This window comes from Oxyura jamaicensis, chromosome 6 (assembly GCF_011077185.1).
Source record: "Oxyura jamaicensis isolate SHBP4307 breed ruddy duck chromosome 6, BPBGC_Ojam_1.0, whole genome shotgun sequence".
Taxonomy (NCBI): Eukaryota; Metazoa; Chordata; class Aves; order Anseriformes; family Anatidae; genus Oxyura; species Oxyura jamaicensis.
In genome coordinates, this window is record NC_048898.1 from 34,661,737 (window position 1) to 34,681,301 (window position 19,565).

At 47.4% G+C, this 19,565-nt stretch overlaps 1 long non-coding RNA gene across 1 annotated transcript; it reads left to right on the plus strand.

The window, feature by feature from the left end:
- The first annotated feature begins 3,142 nt into the window (after window positions 1–3,142).
- Window positions 3,143–19,307, plus strand: LOC118168795. The gene is made up of 3 exons (XR_004751801.1): window positions 3,143–3,258; window positions 12,493–12,640; window positions 18,843–19,307. It is a non-coding gene; the product is annotated as an uncharacterized LOC118168795 (long non-coding RNA).
- The last annotated feature ends 258 nt before the right edge of the window (window positions 19,308–19,565 follow it).

Sequence of the window (19,565 nt, forward strand, 5' to 3'; positions counted from 1 at the left end):
ATTCTGGGAGCTGTGAGAGTGCTTCAGCGATCCGGTGTGAGTTGCTGAAGGCATCGGGCCCAGTCCCTGGGATAATACAGGCCATGGGGCTTCCTGAATTCCTGCCTGGATGTGGACACAACTTATAATATTAGTTAAAAAATAATAGTAATAATAAAAGTTGTAATAGAGAATACGCAACAGCTCCTGGTAAGTGTTTTCTGGTGGCCAATCACTCCTACTGATGCAATTTGCTCTTTATTTTCTGTACAAATGTATCACACCTCCCCTTCTGGGTCCTGGGCCTCAAGCTTCGGGCTGCCCGGGTGGTGGATCCACAGCTCAATGAGCCCAGATCCGTGCACAAAGCAGGGAAGAGCTCTCAGGGCCCAGGCAGACCAGCTGCTGATGTGGAGCCAAATCTGGGGCTTTGGCCTCTGGTTGTGTCTGCAGCTCTTCCACATGGCAGCTCCTGCTCCTCGACAGCCCTGCCCGCAGTCTGCTGGGTTAGCTTGGCCCAGCGAGGTCCCAGCCTGCACGGAGCAATGATGCAGTCTGAAAATTTCAGTGACTGCACGTGGTGGCTTGAGAGGTTTCACACCTTTCCACATTTCTCTCTGGGACCGCAACGCAGCTCAGGGCACAGCCTGGAGGAAGAGCTCCCTGCCTTGGAGCATCAGCGCAGCCACGTGTCCCGGGCACGTAGCACCCCTGGAGATCCCCCAGCACTCAGGGTCTGCTCCGGCAGGCTGGGTCTGAGCAGGGTTTGGGGTCTTCTCACTTCCCTGTGGCACAGAGCAGGGGCGGTCTGGGCCGTGAGCGGCCTTGGCTCGGGTGTGAGCAGCAGGCCCGGGAAGGATCTGTTGGGAGGCTTTCTTGGAGGTGTCCTCTGCCTTGGGACAGGAGGGTGTGGGGGGGGTTTGTTCTATCCTGCATCCACAACTGCAGGTCGGTATCTGCTCCTTACAGCTGGAATGCCGCAGGGATGCTATCTGAGGGCAGTAATTTCATGGTGACGAGGCCAAAGTCAAGAAACACGACTTCTGTGCAGTGTGAGGAAACCAAGCCACCCATCGTGGGTCTCCTCTGACAGTGCCCTGATGCCCCCAGCTCCTCAGGCAGCAGGCTGGGGTGCTGCTGGAGCCCCCCAGCTCCGGCACCATGCTGCTCCTGCAGGTCCCCGGCTGCGATGCATGGCAGGGGAGTGGACTCAGAACTAGCAATATTGCAGTAAAGTAAATCCATAAGCCAAGACAAAGAGAGTTAATATATAAATCAACTGTGTTGACTTAGAAGAAGTGTTATAAATGCCACTAAATTCAAAATAAGGTCTCAAAATCAGGCGTATGTAAAATACTGAGATAAGCTTCCCACAGAAGGAAGCCCTGTAGTGAAGCATTGAGAAAAATCCCAAGAAGTGTTGGTGTGTGCCTTCAGGCCGTCGCTGATGGGGAGTGGGATGGGGCCCTTCCCATCTGAACCCTCAGGTGCTGGAGCATCGACTGCCTGGAGCTGCTTGGTGCTGTGTTTGCCCCGCCAACAGCAAGTAGCTCTGATTATTCCTCATCTGAACTGCTATTTAAAAGTTCCTGATGTGTTTCAAAACAGTGTTTTGTGTTACAGATTATGGTGGGAGCTATACTACATGGGGCTCGACTGAAGGTGGGGCATCACTGATCTGTGCAGGATACGGGACTTACCCTACTCCTTTCCTTCATTATTTTCCAAGAAAATGTTGCTTATTTTTCTTGGAGGCTGGAAGTAGGCACTGGTATACACTTGTGCTTCTGACGTCTTTACTATCTTAGAAACACGTTGATGGCAATAGTCCTAAACAGACTTGGCTGATGCTTAAAATTATCTGAATATTGTTGTAGAGAACCTATCTGCACTTTATTAGATGCTCTGCTTTATTTCGTTTTGAAAAACAGCTTTGACTCAAATGGATCTTCCTGATCTGGGTGGCTTGGTGCACTAATTGTAATCCTGTAGCCATAACTCTTTAAAATATCTCTACAGATGTACTAATAGATCCTGTTAGGGTAGTTAAAGTATAAAAACATTTGTCTTTAAAATATCATTCTGTCTCTTACTAAAAGAAAATGAACTTGCGTGATCTTATCAGGCTTTGCAGGCCTGCCATCTACTGGTTATTTTTTGTAAGGTGGTTCGTGGGGCCTTATCTCTGAAACTCTTCAGAGAAACGCTGTGAACTTGGCGGGGCCGCTGGCTGTGGGTCAGCAGTGGTGCTGGGGCTGCTGCAGCGTCAGTGCCCGCACTGCCTGCGGGGCTTGCACCAGAAAGCTTGTGCCCTACTGCTGTCCTTCCTGAACTCCGAGCAGCCTAAATGCTGCATGGGCATCGCACACGCGAGGGTCATGGCTGTGGTTGCTGACCAGGAGAAATGGCACACCGCAGCCAGCTTCTCCCCTCTGGCTGGCAGCACAGGCAGCAGTTGTTCCCCTGGCTATTTCTGGGCCCTGGGGGCTCACCGAGCGCTCCTTCAGATCTCCCGAGCACGTTCGCCTTTCATTCACCACCGGCCCACCTACCAAATGCTGCAGCAACAGATAATATCCCAACATAGCACACTGGAAACAAAGCTGTAAAGGTTATGTTTCTGACTTGCTGCTGGTGGTTGGCTGGTGTGTAGAGTAGCAGGCCCTTTCCTCTTCTGACTTTTTAACTATTTAGTCCAGTGCTTTGGGAGCATCTGCCTTCCCCACATTGTTCCACAGGGGCAATTGCATTTGGACTTGCTGGATGTTTTGCAAGAGCAAAGATCCATGCAGGCAGCAGGGTGGCTGTACCCTGTTTTATTTATTTATTTGTTTATTTACCCCTGAAGTTTTAAGGCCTTGTTTTGCTGCCCTGTGCTCTGCCATGAGCATCTGTGAGAAGTGCCCAGGTGCCAGCTGCTGGGGAGGCTCCTGCATGCCCCTGATGCCCGTCACCTGTTTCTGCTTGGTCTCAGGCGGGGGCTCCTGGTGCTGCAGGGAGGAGCCAGCCCAGCGTGTCTGAGGCCTTGCTAAAGGAGGAAGCAATAATTCTTTATTTAGAGGAGATTACAGCTTACTGCTGTAAATTACTGTATCTCTTTATTTGATCATGGCGCTAACAGCCCTGAAGGCTTAATGGCAAGGGGAGCTGTATGCTGCACCACGAGAACTGCTGTTGGCAGCAGGGTTGAGCAGGGCCCTGGGTGTGTGGTGGCCTTGTCCCATGTTTGTGAATGTCATCTTGTTGCAGGTCTACATTCAAAACAAGGTCCAGAAGCAGGTAGGGAGCAGAGCTATGCATCCGCGCAGCACCAGGGATGGTTTGGGCCTGAAGCTGCCCATTGACTGTGGGTCCTCCCATCAGACTGCTTCCCTTTCACTCTGTTCTGGGGGCTACCTGTTACTGTGTGCTTTGTTTTCCTTTGCTGCTTCAGTAATACATAATGAAGTAATAGCTGTTATAAGGGCAAGCATTTGAGTAGTTCTTTCTTCCAGCTGCAGGTGTTGGTTAAGCTTCTGGCCCTGGAGGAGGTCTCTGGTTCCTGTGCCTCTTCCTAGGTATTAGCTTGTGGGATAATTCACGTCAAAGTTGTGGCATGCTTAAAAACAAGCAGGGTCTCGGTACCTTCTCCCTGCCCCCTGTGGCTTTGCCCAGTGCTCCCCTGGGAGCTGTGGCTCCTGGAGCACTCCCATTGCCCGGCACTTATGGAGCAGCTGTCTGCTGAGTGCAACCCTGGTCCCCCCAAATCAATGCTATTGACTTAACAACTGATGTGTTAGTCCTGATGAATAACAGCTTTCAGCTTTCCCGCTGATGGATGGGATGGGAAAAGCTTTTAGTGGCTACCAGCAACCCGAATTCCAGCCTGAGCTCGGTTCTTGTTTTATTGTGGCAGTTACGTGCCCAAAACCATCAGCTGTTGAGCTGTGAATGTGTGTGGCAGAGCAGGCTCAAACCGTTTAAGAAGATCAAGCCCTTGTTTGTTATGGATTAGAAATGACATCTCGCCAAGCACAAGCCGCAGTTTCCTGGGCCCTGCGGGTGAGGATGCTCGCTCAGGAGGGCAGTGGTGCCACCAGGCCTGGCCTCATGTTTGGCATGGAGTGCTGCCTGCTGCGAGTCACAAAATGACCAACCCGAAGGTGTCCTGGGCCCTGCAAGGGGCTGTCAGCCTCTCCTGGAGCTGTGCCTTGTCTTGGGGTGAGCTTATGAGGGGGATTCCCCATTGCTGCTCCTGCCCGTCGCTGCTGGCAGATGAGGCCTGAGCTGGAGTACTGCCTGGAGAGGACCTGCAGAAGGCGGACAACAAGGAAACCAGTGAAGGGCTTGGTTGGCTTGGCTCTCTGATGCCGGGGCTTTTTCTGGGAGGTCTCCCCATGGTTGTGCCCCTGCTCTCAGTGCTTGTTCTGAGCACGGTGTACTCAGCCCGTCCCGGGGCCGCTGCCACGCGGCAATGCTGCGCCTCATGCCCCTGTGAGCGTTTGTCAATATTAGTCACATAGTCCAGGTTTTTAATTGATCGTGCTGCCTGCTTGTACGTGATGTTTTTTTTTTTTCAGGGTTTTACCATAATAATGACTTCTAATGAAGCTGATTATGTCTCCCATAAGGAACATTAATAGATGAATGCATTGTTCTTAAGGTACATCTATTTATCGAATGAGTTGTAATGAGCGCAGCACGGTGCTCCGTGGAGCATGGTGTGCACGGTGCTACACACACCGCGTACCTGAGACACCTCTGTCTCCTCACAGCGGGGCTGAGGGAGCTCGGATGATGGGGAGCGGTTACTGCTATGTTATTCTACAGGTGAGAAGGTGCCGGTTCTGCACTCCTCTCCGCTCTCCTCTCTCCCCACGCGTATTACCAAGTAACTTTTCTTTCAGCTCTAAGAGCATGTAATCTTCTGCACAATGGCCTGTGCATGTTCAGACTCTAAATCCTTATGAAGTTGGACTAATTTTCCTGCTTCAATGTAGTGAGTGTTAACAAAGTATTCTATCTAAATAGTGCTGTGAAATGCAAATTACTGCTTCCATAGTAGTTTGCTTATTACAAACTCATTAAAATGCGTAACCCAAAAACTCTACTCTCATTACGGAGCTCTGTGCTATATCGCTTCATACTATAAAGCAGCTGCATGTTGGCTCTTTGATATTGGAAACCCTATTGTCATTAACCTCATTATGACAATACTTCTTTATACTGTTTGAAATGCATGCCTTTCAAGAAGGATGCCATATAGATGATAATATTTGTGTTTTGCATTGTACAAAGTGAGGGGGGAAAGGGGGCAGCAGGAGATGAGGGGACTTGGATTACTTATTAGCATCCCCAGGAACAATGGCGGTTCTCTAAGTTTAGCCACCAGGAAATGTTTGTGCCTTTGACAGGGATTTCTCTTTCCAGATAGAAATGGTGGCTCACGGACGCTTTATCCTTAAAGCCTTCCATTGCTGTGGATGAGTATTTAGTTCTTGTACCAGACCTGAGGGGATTGCAGGGATAGCTGGGGAGTTTCTGAGGGTGTTTGCCCCAAATGGATCATCCTCCCCTCAACTCATTCATGTCTGCCGTCCTCTTCACCCTGAAGAAACACCCCCTGAATTTACTGAATTGCTCTAACCAAGAAAGCTCCATTTTTATTTATTTTTTTTTAACTATTTTTGTACTTTTTTCTTGGCTTTATTATATTGACTTTGAGGCTGGAGGGAACTGGCATTGCAGGTGGTGTTCAATGGGCAGGCACACACTGCATCTACACGATCGTGATGTTTTCTGTTTTCATTTCAATTTCTTTCCCTGTAATCCTTAATACTCCATTTGCGATTGAGCACTGAGCCGAATTCTTCATAGAATTACAATGATTCTTTTGTAAATGGTAATAGCTCAGAAACCTTGGTAATAATATAAAGCTAGGACTGTCTTTTCCCTGCTTCCTGTATAACTTAACATTTACTGCCATTTTTATCACCCAGTAACTCCGATATTGTGAAATAACTGCTTTCAGTTTCACAGCGTGGAGGTCGCTGTAGGCAGGTCTGCCTGTGGCTCCATGGGCGTCTGCTGCCCCCCCTCCACCCGGTGTTCTCCTGACTGCTCCAAGCAGTCAGAGGATGAACTTGGCCTCTTCTGACGTCTGAGAGGGTTTGCATAGGGTTTGTGTCCAGGCCACTGGTAAGGGACACATGCACGTGGTGGTGACAGAGCAATCCTAAGAGTTATGGTCTTGGCAGACCAACAGAAAATCTGCTTTTCCCAAAACATGCTTTTCAGTGTTCCATGCCTCCTTGCTTGCAGTGAAGTTCCCATTTTGCACTCTGTATTTCAGTATATTTGTCTGTCTGGCCCTACGTTTGGCAGAGCGGAGTGACCACGGCACAGTGGTGTTCCTGGTGGTCCTGTCTTCCTTGCTATTGCTTCTTCTCTCGGATGTGGTATTAACCACCACGACACCTGCGTTTTCCCAGGGATACAATGACGTGGTACAGGCAGAGAAGGTCTCCGGTTGTGCTGTTTCCTGGGGAACATTTCTGGGTTTCTTCTTGGCCCTACGCAGTGTTGGGAGGTGGTGGCATGAAGACCAGGGTATGTGGAGGAAAGCAGAAGTCAGAGCACGTACCTGGAAAGGTGCGCAGTGATGTTGGATCCCTTCTGTCCTGCCTTCCTTCTGACTGCATTTCTCAGAAGTTAAACATGATGTGTGACAAAATATCTTGAGCGGGGTTCAGTTGGGACCTGCCCGGGATCCCACCAGGGTGGGGTGGCTGCAGCCATGAGCTTTGCTGCCGCGGCCGGTGGGAAGGGCAGCACCAGCCAAGCTGCGCGCGTCCCCTCAGCCTGCCTGTGCTGCAGGGAGAGCTCGAACTGCAACTTTTGTAATGTTTTTCTTTGCACTGCATAAGTAATGCTTAATCTGCATGTCTGATTGGGAATACCTTTTTTCATCTGAGTGCACTCCATTTTGGCTCGTGTATCTCTTGGGTGAATAACAAAGAGGATGCCAGTTGTCTGGAGGAGAAGCGGTTTTCTGAATCACAAAAGAACACACTTTATCAGAAAATCTAATAATGTGCAACACTTTTGTAAACTAAGCCCTGTGTGACCAGCTGGAACTTTGAAAATTTTACAAGAAGCCATGGGGACAATTAATCATAATAGAGCCAACTTTTATGCGGTTTTCTGAAATAGCATGCAATTACATAATTATTACAAGAGAAAACAGCAGCAGGGGAGGGTGGGGGAAAGGAGCTTGTTTTGTATACGTAGCAGGAGTCTCAGCATTTGAACTGCCCATAAATTTATACTTTCCACGTCATCAGCTGGGATGAGGCTTCCAAAAACTTTTGGAGCAGATGCACTGGACTGTCTTGGGGTGAGTTGCTCTGCACAGCAATGACAGATCAATGTTTTTCATTAAAAAAATAATTTTTAAAAAATGCATCAATTCTATTTAAAACAGACTTTTTGGGACAAACCTTGCCAACTAATTAACTTCCTTTATTTTGTGGGATTAGACATCAGACAGTTAACTATACCCTACAGAAGTGCCTCAGGAGCTCGGTACAGTGGGGGACTTGGCAGAAGGCAGAGACTTCTCCTTCACTTTTCAGCTGGGATGTCAGTGCACTGAGCGCTCTCCTGCCGCTCTCAGGTCTGGGTCCTTGTGGGCAGACGGAGCAGAGGCAGGGCTGATGCTGGGTCCTGCTGTGCGGAGCTGCCCTGGGGCCATCCCATCACCGTCCTTGGGAAACGAGAGGTTTTGCTATATGTGAGCACCAGCAGGCGTCTGACACATCTGGCTGCTACATGACTGTTGTATGTTATTGATAAATATTCCACAAATGAACCACCGCCCTCGTGATATAGCACCATCACCCCTCTGCTGATTTCACACAAAACTGCTTATTTACAGAAGTGTTGGTGTCTAAAAGCCTTGGCTTCTGAGAACAGCCATGACTGGTGGGTGGCTCGCGGTCCTGCTCGTGGGAGCGGAGGAAAGGCTTGTGCCCAAGGTAGCAGTGGATGCATTTTATTTCACTTCATACATGAAGGTTAAACCCTAGCATTTCAAGTCTCTCTTCCCTCTTTCCTTTTTAGCAAAATCTGCTTAAATTTTGAAATAGGTTCTTGAACTACTCAAAAGTTCGTCCCTGGTGAATTCCTCCACCATTAAGGCTGCTCTTTACTGATGTTTCCCGTTCATTTTGGTGGAATGAAATGGCAGTCTGTCTCTTACATGATGGGTAAAAGCAGCAGTAAACTGAAACTGAAACAGAAGTACAATTCACAGGGGAAGCACTAGTACAGGTTTAATGTATTCCCATCAGAAATCACAAAAGTCTTTCAGGGTCTTATGTGTTTATCGTTAAACTTCTGCCGTGCGTGGATGGCTAAGGGCACCTGTATATTTTACATCTTGTTGCATGTAGATGTTTTATAAGCAAGTGCTGAAACTGCAAGAACTGCTTTGCTTTTTACAAGCTCGGGGTTGAAAATGTTAGTGTTGCTGGGGAGCGGCTTTGGCGTGTTCTTAAATATTTTCCGAGGCTTTGGTATTGATTTCTGGTGGCAGGCTGTAATAGTGCGCAGCAAGGATCTGCCGTATGAAGATGCAAGTGATGCTAAAAGAGCCTGTGCCGTGGTACAAGTGGTTATTTCCTCATGCACACTTCATTACACAAAACAATCATTTATTTCAATCCGTGTATTGCTTGGAATCTTCCTTCCAATGAATAAAGTGTTAGCACGTAAGCTGTGATCTAAGCTAGCTCTACGTATAGGGTCTGTGAGTAGCAGCTGTATGTACTCCCTGAGAATGCTTTTTGCCTTGTCTTTGAAATGCAGTTAGGAATGGTTATGGTGGTGTACCCGCCGGGACTCCCGAGTCCTCGAATTGCAAAGTTCTCCCTTACTCGGTTTCTTTTCTCTTCAGCACTAGAGGATCTGTGTAAGGTAACCGAGGGCTTGACGTTGAATTAGGACACAGGAAACCAGCAAAATATGTGAAAGCAATGAGGTGGCAATCTAGGGTGGATGTTAAAAGAGGATTAAGATGGGCCAAAGTGGGCTGGTGTAGTAGCAGCACGATGAGCGTGGGCACCTCGTTTGGTGGGCATGGGGAAGGGAGAGACAGGCAGGCTGGAGCCAGGCGCAGGACCTCGGAGCTCCTACCCCCGCCCCTGTGCTTCTGCTACAGTTTATTTGTTGTCTTGCACTAAAAATTTGTCACCGAGTCTGCAATGGAAATACTTCTGTAATTGCCTGTATTATATGGATCATTGACCTTCAACAGTGGAACTGTTGAAGCAACTGTCCATTTATCTGGAAAATTACCACATGGCAAGATCACATTAGGCCGTTTTACTCGGTCTCCTCCAGCAAGCGCCCGTGTGTTATTAGCTGCTGGGCCACAAACCTCTGCACAGGGCTACCAGCTGCACCTTCAGTGATAAATACAGAAGGACAAGGGTACGAGACTGCTCAGTTCCCACCACTGCCTCTTCTTCCAGCTTCATATAATCAGAGAACCAGCAAATATTGGTTTTGACCATAAAAGTTTAAGTATCAGCTTGGAAATATCCATGGCAGTGAAATAAGGCGAGGGATCGGCAGACGCAGGAGCTCCTACAGAAAAGTGCTGCCAGAAGCGCAGCCCCCACGGGGCGCCCATGCCTGTGCCCCGCTGGGCTGCTCCCACAAGGCATGGGATGGAGCTGCTGCTGAGCTGGAGGTCCTCAGCATCCAGTGCCTTCTCCTAGCTCTCTCTGGTTCAGTTGGATGTGGCGTGATTACTTTCTGGATGCCACGGGTGGGGCTATTGAGTTGGGCAGAATTTGGTTTGCTTTCATTTGTGACCTTAAGGTTTGTGCTCAGAAGCCCGCGTGTGCCCGGCCTGGCTTCCCGTGGTGGCGGTGGCTCTTGGCACGCTGCATTTTGTATGGCTTTTGTAGATGTCACCGACACGGCTGTGACCTTGCAGCTTGAAGTTCTTGAGCACCTGAGTTCTCGTGCAGCACCGAGATGGCTGCAGCATTAGTACTAGCTGGATTTGGGACTGCTTTAATCAGTCTGAGGGGAGAGAAGCAAACCCTATTTATTGCTTGCTCAGAAATCTATTTATAGAACTTTAAAGGACCTCAGGTAAAGTGGGCAATGAAACCAAATATTTTCATAAAGCCACTGCAAATTTACTAAAATACATTGCACTGTAGTAAATGAAAACCTAATATTTCCTCTCCAGGTTTAGCTGGAGCTCTCAGGTATGGCTTTGTAAGCTAATGTCTGCCCTCAAAACAAAGGATAAAATTAGATGCTTGTTATCTTCAGCTATATTTACTGTATCTAATAAGTCTGAGGATTAAAATAAAGAAAAACTAGTGTTTGGTGACAAGTGCCACGTGCTGTAGAAGTGTTGTTCTTGGGGCTGTGCATCTTCTTGCTTCTGCCACTTGAAGGGAGAGCTTCCTAACACCAGTTGCCTTAAAAATGAAGCTTTACTGGGCCCATTTAAGCAGTGACAATGGCACGAGCTGTAGTGCACTGTATACTAATAATGCATTAAAAAAGCAGTCTCCACTTGTCTCAAGACTCCTACAATGTCTCAAAGCAGTTACCATTAGGGCTGCCTGGCTGGATTACTCCTTTGCCTTATGCCATCATTCGCAGCACTCTCCCAGAAGCACACCCCCCAATAATGACCTCCTCCTGCAATCTCCTAGGCTGTTTTTTCTCCTATAAATATTAATATCTGTGTCCATTTTTGCTTTCTTCCTTCTGGAACATTTGACTATTTCCTAGTTTTCTTTCCCAAGTGGAATTTCACCCCAAAACTCAAAATTCTAGTTCAGAACACTTTGGGTGAAGATGTGCTGCTCCGGAGGAATGATTTAAGACCTCTCTTGGATGTCAAGCAGCTCTTTGTGCTGACATCTCCCACCGCTGGCTGCAGAGAGACTCTTTGGGGTGAAGGAGTGGGGATTTGGGACATCTGACCCACAGGCTCTCAGGCACAGCAGCCTCTTCTGATCAAATCTGTATGCATTTTCGCTCATAATCCCAAATTTAAGCTCTGTGCTTGGTTTCTGGGAAGGATTCAGCACTGCCAAAAAAGGAAAATCGATCCTTTAAAAACTGAATGGGAAGTTATTGATCAGCATTTCCGAATTTGCATCGGAACAAACTTTGGGGACTTGTTCTTAAATACTGTAATGAGCTGTAATTGAGTCTTCCCCCTGAGCAAATACCTCTAAACACATCTGTTGTTCCTCCAGTTCCCCGCAGTTTATCTCCTCGTCCTGGTGAGGTGCCAGGGCCCGGCACAGAGCAGCCCCTGAGGAGCTCTGTTACCTGCGGGCCCCTCTGCAGGCGTTGCGGTAGATCACTGTGTGATTTATAATTTATCGCTGTGCCCCCGGGCTGGCGATGCTGCTGCTGGGAGAGGGAGAAGCAGCCGGGGCTTCAGGCAGGGATTGGTGCTGGCAGGGCTCGGGTACCACGAGGTCCTGGAGGAAAGGGTCATGGTATGTTAAAGCACCTGTGTGGGATTTCTTGCAGGTGAAAAAGGAAACTCCTTTTCACAGGGTTATGATGCGTGAGGTAAATGAAATGAAGCATGTTGACAGTTAGCTGAAGATAAGGGCACGAATTGGCCTGAGCAGTCCAAGAAATAGGCCAAGTAACAGCATGCTGAGTGCGGATTCAGTGGGAGAACAAAGGCGATGAGATGCAGGCCAGTTTGGTATTTCCAGGCCTGCATGGGACTGACTCGGATCCGATGGGGTGTCCTGGCCACGACCGTAACACAGCGGGTGCCTCGTGAGAAAGGCTGCCTGGCCGCAGGACTGCAGGAACCCTCAAGGAGGCTCACAGAGGCCATGCCCTGCTCTGTCCTGATGCCCTCTGGCTGCTGGGCCACGGTTGGCATGACTGAGGGAGCTGTGAAACACAGCATGCTCTAAAACATGCCTAGATTTGAAAATCTATGGAAAACCGCAGTGTATATATACTGTACAATCTCTAAATATTTGCATTTTATTCTGTAGCTGTACGTACAGAAAACTGAGAGAGGGATCAAGCTGCAGACAGTCTTTGTTTTGTTGGCAAGAGGAGTTTTTAACGGGCTTCATTTTCACTACATAAGCCACTCTGATCTTTCTTATGCATCTGCTTCCCCTTCATCTTGCTGTGTGAGTGACAGCTACTTTGCACTAGCATTATCTGTCAAAATATTATTTAACTGGAATACCTTCCAGAACTAGTCTTTGTTATTATTAGAAACAAAAATGCAGTGATAATTGAATCCCTTTATATTCCCCATGTAATGCGAGGAGTAAGACATATTCACACCTAAGGGGGAAACACATCTGGATTTCCTCTTTGCCCCAAGACCGCGTGCTCTCCCGTACCCTGTAAGGGCTTTGATTCACTATACCTTAGAGGGAGATGAAATTTGCAGTGCATGCATATCATCTAAGGAAAACAATAGCATACATACATTTTTTTTTGCTACAGGAATCACATTAAATAAATATATAGCGAGCTGCAGTGTCACAACAAGTAGATGTACAATTACGGAGACAAAATACCCCAAGGAAATCAACACAAGGCTTATTAATATCCAGGCCTGCAGAAGACAACTGTCAGACAATTGGTCAACAAGGTACATGGTATCTGTTAGATACTGACTAACCCATTATGATCTTTATGAAGTGTCCTTTTGGGGGTCTAGATCTTCAAATATGAGTTGGAAGACCCTTTTCTTTTATTAGTTGCTAAGCTCTTTATACTTTTACCATATTGCGGCAGGTTAGAAGTCTGAGCTTTATTGTCTTATGTTATTGAAAATCCAGATTCCCGCAGCCTTCTCCCTCAGGTCAAGATTTGTCTGAGAATACATTCTCATTTCTCCATGTACAAAGGCTGTCTGGAGAGAGGCAGAAAAAGATTATGACTGTAATATACTTAAATCCAATTTATTTGCCTGACTAGAAACTTCCACACTTCACAATTGCTTCCTACAGAAGATTTTGTATTTAATTCTTTCATCGCAGTAAGAAGCAGGAGTGATCTTAGTCCTCTGACAGGTACAGCCGCGGCGCACACCTGAGCCAGATGAAGCGCGGCGGAAGAGACGATGAAAATAGCAAATGTACACACTTATTTTGCATGTTGGCAGTTTATTTCTGCTTAAGAATAATGAATTCGAAATGGGTCTTTAAATATCCTTTGCAGAGCCGGCGTTACGCCCCGCCGTGAGTGATGTGCTCGCCTCTCAGCCCTGCGTGATGTAGATGTCTCTCTGCGAGCTGACTTCATGCTCGCCTTCCTCTCGGGCCTCGGCGTGGGACAGCGGCCTGCTGCCCTCAGCCTCGGCCACGGGCACCGGGTGTGCTGTGCCCCGCAGTCAGTAATGCTCCGAGTGATCTCTGGGCTAAAGAGCTCCTCAGCAGTGTGGTGTCTTTTTAAAATGTTGTGTGAAAAAAACACTTTGCAAAACGCATTGCTCAGAGCCCACGGTGGCTCCCGGGGCATGAGGCTTCTCAAAGCGAGGGATGCTCGTTCCAGCGCCATGTGGTGCCCGCTGCCTGAGCCACGGTGGCACTGGTGATTGCTGGTGCTCCATGGGCAGGGCAGGAGCAAGGGGCCCCAAGGTGGTGGCTGTGCAGGGGGAAGGCTCCGAGAGGCCTCCTGGCTGCCCAAGGCGGCACAGCCTCGGCCTCAGTTTTCCCCCTAAACTCGGTGCAATGCATCTCTTGTGTCCGTAACGTGAAAAAACGGCCTGAGAAGATTGTAAATCAGTTTGGGGACAGCTATTTATGTATGTAAATGCCACAGGTTTTTCCTCAGCGCTGCAGAGCGGCCTCAGATCAGTCCCTCCTTGCTCTGAAGCGGGGACAAGCAGCCCTCTCCCAGCGCATCGCAGTGCTGGGGCACCCCTGGAAGGTCTCCTCTGCAGCCAGCGCCAATCCAGGGCTGCGCTTCAGCAGAGCACCTATGAGATTCTGAATGTTTATTTGGCTGCTCCTGAACTTCCTCAACCTGTAAGCTTTAGGTTCGTGGATCTGTGGCTTGCGCTGTCTGTGAGCACCACACCTGCCTGCCTGTGGGCTGGGCTGGCTTCACTCCCCTTCCAGGCACCCAAAGCCACCCCGTGTGCTTCCCAGCACGGCACTGCCCTTCTACAGGGGCTGGGCGCAGCCGCGGCGCTGAATTTTCTCATTTTCCTCACAACCTTCAGAACAAATTCTCCTTTCCCAAGGCTTCACCCAGCGGGGCTCTAAAATCATAACAATTAATGCTGGAAAAGACGCCTGAAGCCACCTAAGCCATCCCTCCTGTTAGGGCAGGATTGCTCAAGCATGCAAGGAAATTAATGGGGAGGGAAGGAGCAGGGAGTGAGCGGTGACCTACTCTGGAGCTAAAACGGGGGAAAAGCTGGAACTGTTTGAGACATCTGGTCTAGGTGAGGTGGCTCCGTTACCTTGGTGTGATAGTCACACTGGAAGTTTGATCAGAAGTTTATCCCGACTTTAACTGGCATTTCAACTCATACTTTTTTCCTTTCCTTTTCTTTCTTTCTTTCTTTTTTTTTTTTTTTTCCTGAACCTTTTTGCAAAGCTTGATCTCGTAGCAACAAGGAGTAATCTAGAAGACTTACAATATTCAGCGTTTATCACCTATTTCAGAGACGCTAAGCAGCTATAAATGCATATGAAACATCTTTGGTGGCTTCTTTGCCTGTTAAACAATGTGTTCTTACGTTTCTAATTACCAGCAGGAAAAATAGGAGGAATTTGTTTACCAGCTTCCTGCATAATATGCAGACATCTGGAGCTGCTAGGTCTGGATGGCATTCCTGGGGGAGAGCAGATGCATCAAGGGCAATTAGACAACTTGGGAACTGCAGCTGAGCAGGAACATGCCCAGGCACCGCGAGCAGCCCCGTGCCGCTCCCCGCTGCTGGCTCTGCTGCCTCCTCCCTCGGATGCAATTCTTGTCACCCCCTTAAAGCACAACAGAAGTGCCAGCTCTCAGGGCTGCCCTTGCAGGCGTGGCTGGGCTGTCGAGCACAGCCGCTCGTGCTTCTTGCAGGCTGGGTGAGTGGGCTTTAGGTGGTTTGGGGGATCCCTGAGCCCAAGGTTTTGTGCCAACCTTGGGAGCATCAGCCCCGTGCCTGTCCCTTGCTTCTGTGGAGGTCCCTCCAAAGGAGGGGGAACTACCCACAGTAATTGTTTGTGGAACACATAATTTATGCCCGTGCTACTGAAGGATGTGCTAGGACCTATTTAGGGAGTGTAAACTGGTGGTCCTTGGTGCACCCTGGCTGCGTGAGCCCTTGCCACTTTCTCCTGTACAGGGCTTGCAGCTACACACCCTTGTGTTTTTGTGGTTTCCTATGGGCTTGTGCCACTCCCTGAAAATCTAGGGATCACAACGTGGAAAATAGGTAAAAGCAATCCCGAGGGGATGGTTTTCTCATCTGTGACACAGATGGGTTATTGATGGTATTCTCTTTTCTTATTTAACTGCTTGAGATGATCTGAGAGAGACGGTGTGGATTGATTTAAATCAGTGAGTCAAGTAACGCTTTTAATCATGATTGAAATCAAAAAGTGAGAAACGGTGGTTTAATTGCAAAGCAAATTCAAAAAAAAAAATCATTTGTACATTTTAAGTTTCCTAAATAAAGGTCTGTCCCCTTTGGCAACATAATGGAACCAAAAGTCTCTTTTTAAAAAATTCAGTGATATTTCACTGACAAACAAACCACACAATATCTGCTCATGTATTTTGAGAACATACTTTTATTCATATTTTTACATAAAAAATATTGCTCTGCTTTTTTATTCCTTTTTTGTTGCATGTGTTTTACACTTCACTGCATCAGGAGAGGTGACTGCACCACAGCAAGGGCAAAGCAGTGTTTTTTTCCTTTAGATAGCATTTTTCATTGCAGGTGTACCCAAGAACTGACACCCAAATATTCTTGGCACTTGTGAAGCCCTCGCCTGTTCCCCAGCCTGTGCCCAGCTAATCCCCGGTGGGATTAGTGGGTATCGTCCCCTCGCACACAGGTGTCCCTCTGAGCTAGGGGAAGGAGCATTGGGCTTCAGCTCCAATTATTTTCTCAGTTTCAAGGGAAGTCGTGAAGCTAAAGAAAACCTCACGGTGCTTTTATTTCTTGGTTTGGCAGTTTCTAACAGGTTGATAGGTTTTATAGGTTACAAGGAATTTAGTCCTTAGCCCAGGTATTTGTACTTGCAGGTGATCCTAACCAGCCGCAGATGTACACAATGTAGATTTTCTAAACTGATTCCTTCTCAGTGCTGGGCAATGAAGGTGACCTGGGCAGAGACACCTTAGGGTTGTGCTGAAGGCTGTGGTGCTGCTCCCAGCCCATCTGGCTGAGCACACGCAGGTTGCTGGAAAAATGCTCCGCGGCCCTGCTTCCCAGTGGGACAGGCACATGCTCCTCTTCACGACCTGCAGTCACTGGGCTGCCCTTGGCTGAGGAAACCAGCATCAAACTGCGGAAAAAAAAAAGTAATCCAGGGAAGACAGAGATTGTGCTGCTGAGGAAGCAGGAGAGTTTTCTGACAAAATGCTCTCTCCGTTGCTGAGAGACATCCATTCATAAATGAGGAGCCTGGACCACTTTTTGGTTGGTTTTCTACCTCAGGTGCCCTTTCAAAAGGGCCCATCACTATCTGAGCCCATCTCCCGATGGAGCTGACAGCGCCTGGCACAAGGTTACACCTTGCGCTTTCCCCCTTGGTAGAACAGAACAGAACATCTCAGAACCAGCCATGGTTGTGGTGGGGAGCATGAAACGAGTGGCAGACAAGGAGGGGTGGGAGTGTGGGCAGCCAGGGCACGCGTGGGGGCAGCCCGGGGGGAGCCTCGGAGCCTGGCCCCAGCTGGGGGCACAGCGCGGAGCCGCCACCCGGAGACCCGCAGTGGTGTGCGAGCTGTGCGTGCGGATCTTCAAAAGAAAAGACTTTGGCCCTTAATGTTCTTTTTGATGTATTTTTTGTATGCAAATAAGGTTTAATTTCTGAACTTTGAACAGTTTGCAGACTAGTTTATTAGAGTGTTGTATTATTAAGTCGTATACTCCTGGGGTCAGAGCGAGGCGTTTGGAAACCTCAGTGAACATTATTTATATTGTTAAACAAAGTCAAGAACTTCAGACATCTGGTATTCACCACAAAAGCAGACAATCAAAACAAAGACATATTTGTAATCATACTCAGTAGTCTTTTTATGTGAAGTAATTACTAAAATAATCTAAAGACATGGATCAGATTATTAATGAAAATGATAGCCTGCAAACTACTGTAATATACATCTCTACCTTTCATAAAACAGACGGGAAACTGTATAATGTAATGAATAGCCCTGGGGTTGTGCAATGCCAGAATTCATACTTTGAAATCTGTTGTCTCAGCTGATGAGCTCTAAAGGGAGTATTAGCGGGCCTACTGCTGATTGGGCTGTAGATGGTAATTTTGAACTCTACTCTTCCTAGCTGATTTACTATTTTTGCTCCTTTTGCACTAAGGAAACTACATATGAGTTATTAATGAATTCCTTTTAATATAAGCATTTATGTGCATATAGCTGGATAAAATTCAAAATAAGGTGGCAAACATTGAGGGCTGACTTGCCCATATTAAAACAGGAATGGAAGGCGAAGCCAAGCACTGTGCGCGAGGGGGAGACTGGTCTGGCTGCCAGCGTGCCGATCGTGGTCGGGCTGAGGTTGTGTTCCCCTGCAGTTCAGGACATGGGTTACATTCCCCTGCAGTTCAGGACATGGGTTACGTTCCCCCATGGCTTGAGGCTCCACAGGGTGAGCTGTGCTGATACCGCAGGCCTGAGGCGTATGGGGCAGTGCAGGCTGTCCCCAGGGGCCCCGTGTCCAGGCCGTGCACCACCGGAGGCCCAGCAGCCCCGGCCAGCTGCCCTGTGGTGGGAGTGAAAGGCCTCTTGCTGTCTTGCCCTGTGGCTGTCGCGTGTGAAATCTGGATTTTGGGCTACTCTTTTTGTTTCTCTTCTCCAAAAAGTCATGGTGAGACTCGGCCCTGTCATCCACATCCGCTTACAGCTGCCGCTGACTTCAAAGGAGATCCTGCTGGCAAAATAGCTACGGGATTGTGTCAGTAGTTTATTCGCTCCCGAGATGTTGTCTGTTTAGATAATTAATGAAGTTAGAATATTAAAATTACATAAAGTGAAGGGCAATCTTAAAGCGTTTATTATTTTGTAAATGGCCCTGAAGATTGTAACACATTTATAGTCACAAATCAGGCGCTGCGCAGGAGGCAAGTCCTTTCAAATAAGGAGGCACAATTAATAATCTCAGTTTCTGTCATTATTTATTCATGCTGCTGCTGAATTGTCTTCTCTTTCACACCTGTAAACCAGGACGCTGTCTTTACCTCCTGATGCTATTCTGAGAGAAAGTTTAAACAAAGTTCTGTGTTGGCGCCTGCCCAGATCACATCACGGGGCGAACTCCAAACAGATCGCTCTGGTGAGGCCTAGTTACTCTTAAATTCTATCAGACTTCTGCTGTTTGCCTTTCCCTTCATGTTTAGATGTGCTGTGCAACACCTACTATAGATTTGGAATTAATTATTGAAGACTCAGTGATGGCAAAACAGCCATTCACTATTTTCGACATACAATCACAGAAAGTATTGATTCTGCTCCACTCTTGTACTGTATTTGTGACAGTATTGGAGTGATTGCTATTAATATGAATGCACTGTTTTACTTGTTTCAAAACAAGCCTCTCTTACACATCAGAGTTTTATTTAAAGCAAATTCTCAGTTCCCATTTTTTTTTCACCCCGCAGTGTGTATGGCACTGGGTAGGCAGCAAGGATTCAGAAGGATCCACTGAAGTAAATCAGGTCTTTAATCAGCAACAGACCCTCAGCAGCTGTGCCCAAGACAGTAACAAGAATCCCAAATTCCGGGTCATGGTGTCTGACTCTAAAACCGAGTTACCTGACTGCATTTCAACATCTAGCAATGTTTTTGTCAAGAAATGGGTGAGAAAAACTTTTAGCCCCCTTTCTAAAACACCCGTCACAGACTCTAATCTTGGAAAGGGATTTGTTGCATATAAAGGCTGCAAAAGTGTTGGTCTGCAAAGATCTGTATTTTCTGACTCATGTTTTAACAGAGTTGTAATGGCTTCATCTTGGCCATTGGCAAAATTACCAAAGGTATGTAACCCTGGCAATTAAGAGTAGACAGGAAATGTGGACTGTCATTTTCTAACTCTTCTAAATTGTCTGGTCTTCAGTGTAATAGCATCTCTTTAATAAATAACACAATTTCTATTTCCCTTTTCTTATAAACATTATTATTATTATTATTAATTGTTTTCCTTCCTGGCTGTGCTCTGAAGTTAACATTCTAAAAAGTTTCACAGACTTTTTCCCTTGCAAGTTACTGAATCATGGACAGAAAACATTTTTGCTTACTGGGCATTTTAAAGACAGAGGTGATGAGCTCAGTTAACTTTTATTTGAAGTCTTCATAACATACTGATAAATATATATGTATATTTA